The sequence below is a fragment of the Aegilops tauschii genome, chromosome 1 (genome assembly GCF_002575655.3).
Source record: "Aegilops tauschii subsp. strangulata cultivar AL8/78 chromosome 1, Aet v6.0, whole genome shotgun sequence".
NCBI classification, from domain to species: Eukaryota; Viridiplantae; Streptophyta; class Magnoliopsida; order Poales; family Poaceae; genus Aegilops; species Aegilops tauschii.
Window position 1 is genome coordinate 397,429,550 of NC_053035.3, and position 2,476 is coordinate 397,432,025.

The following is a 2,476-nucleotide window of genomic DNA, read 5'->3' on the forward strand; positions in this document are numbered from 1 at the left end:
ATGGTGGATTATATCCTACTCATGCTTGCACTCAATGTTTATTAATTTTAATGCATGTTCATGACTGTTGTCGCTCTCTAGTTGGTCGCTTCCCAGTCTTTTGCTAGCCTTCACTTGTACTAAGCGGGAATACTACTTGTGCATCTAATCCCTTAAACCCCAAGGTTATTCCATATGAGTCCACTATACCTTCCTATATGCGCTATCTACCTGTTGTTCCAAGTAAATTTGTATGTGCCAAACTCTAAAACTTCAAATGAAATTCTGTTTTGTATGCTCGAATAGCTCATGTATCAACTAGGGCTGTCCTTATCTTCCATGTTAGGCGGGTTATTCTCAAGAGGAGTGGACTCCGCTCCTCACTCACGAGAAAATGGCTGGTCACCGGGATGCCCAGTCCCATGCTTTATGCAAATCAAATCAAAATAATTGCAAAAAAAACTCCCCCGGGACTGTTGTTAGTTGGAGGCACTCGTTGTTTTGAGCAAGCCATGGATTGATGCTTGTTGGTGGAGGGGGAGTATAAACTTTACCATTCAGTTTGGGAACCGCCTATAATGTGTGTAGCATGGAAGATATCGCCGTCTCTTGGTTGTTATGTTGACAATGAAAGTATGCCGCTCAAAATATTATTTATCTCTATTTCAAAACCGAGCTCTGGCACCTCTACAAATCCCTGCTTCCCTCTGCGAAGGGCCTATCCATTTACTTTTATGTTGAGTCATCACCCTCTTATTAAAAAGCACCAGCTGGAGAGCACCGCTGTCATTTGCATCCATTACTATTAATTTATATTGGGTATGACTATGACTGGATCTCTTTTACCATGAATTAAAATGTTTAGTCAGTCCTTGATCTTTAAAGGTGCTCTGCATTTATGTTTTGCGGTCTCAGAAAGGGCTAGCGAGATACCATCTTGTTATATCATATTATGATTGTTTTGAGAAAGTGTTATCATTCGAGATTTATTATTATTGCTCGCTAGTTGATTATGCCATTGATATGAGTAAACATGAGACCTAAAAGTTATTGTGAATGTGGTTAGTTCATAATCTTTGCTGAAAACTTGAATGCTGGCTTTACATATTTACAACAACAAGAGCAAACAGAGTTTGTAAAAGTTTTTCTTTATCACTTTCAGTTTATCAACTGAATTGCTTGAGGACAAGCAAAGGTTTAAGCTTGGGGGAGTTGATACATCTCCGTCGTATCTACTTTTCCAAACACGTTTGCCCTTGTTTTGGACTCTAACTTGCATGATTTGAATGGAACTAACCCGGATTGACGCTGTTTTCAGCAGAATTGCCATAGTGTTATTTATGTGCAGAAACAAAAGTTCTCGGAATGACTTGAAACTCCACGAAGATTATTTTTGGAAATAATAAAAAATATTGGCGAAAGAATCAAGGCCAGGGGGCCCACACCATGTCCATGAGGGTGGGGGCGCGCCTGCCCCCTGGGCGCGCCCCCGCCTCGTGGGCCCCCTAGAGCTCCACCGACCTCAACTCCAACTCCATATATTCGTGTTCGGAGAGAGAAAATCAGAGAGAAAGATTCATCGCGTTTTACGATACGGAGCCGCCGCCAAGCCCTAAACTCTCTCCAGAGGGCTGATCTGGAGTCCGTTCGGGGCTCCGGAGAGGGGAATCCGTCGCCATCGTCATCATCAACCATCCTCCATCACCAATTTCATGATGCTCACCGCCGTGCGTGAGTAATTCCATCATAGGCTTGCTGGACGGTGATGGGTTGGATGAGGTTTATCATGTAATCGAGTTAGATTTGTTAGGGTTTGATCCCTAGTATCCACTATGTTCTGAGATTGATGTTGCTATGACTTTGCTATGCTTAATGCTTGTCACTAGGGCCCGAGTGCCATGATTTCAGATCTGAACCTATTATGTTTTCATGAATATATGTGAGTTCTTGTGACACCCAAGTTTTTATTTGGATTTTTTTTTAAAGATTTTTATTTTTACTTGGGGGGAGTGATTTAAAAAATTTTCTTCAAGAGAACTCTCCCTCTCATATATTTTCTTTATGGCAAAATTTTTATTTGGGTTCACCCAAGATCTGCCTTTGACCTTGGAGGTTCTTGCTTTTATTTTGGACTCAAGACAAAATGGTTTTCATTTGGGAAAATAACTTTTGAAAAACTTTTTGAAGTTTGCACTATGGCTTTTGGAAAGTCCTTTGCCACTTTCAACTATTCCTTCTTGCCATGGCCCTAGTGCAAATGATCTCCCCTAACTCATCCCTCACCTCTGGATCATGATTTACATCAAATCCAGCAAGTTGGACCTCCCCATGTATTTATTTTCCATTCAAATTCTATTCAAATATTTTTTGCCTTCTATTCCACCACTTGGAGATTTACAAAGGAACTCCATTTTCTGTTTGGACTTTTACCACCAAACTTCCTTCCCCTCCTAGTCCTTTGAACCCTCAACCTGGAACCATGAAGATCCACTGGTCT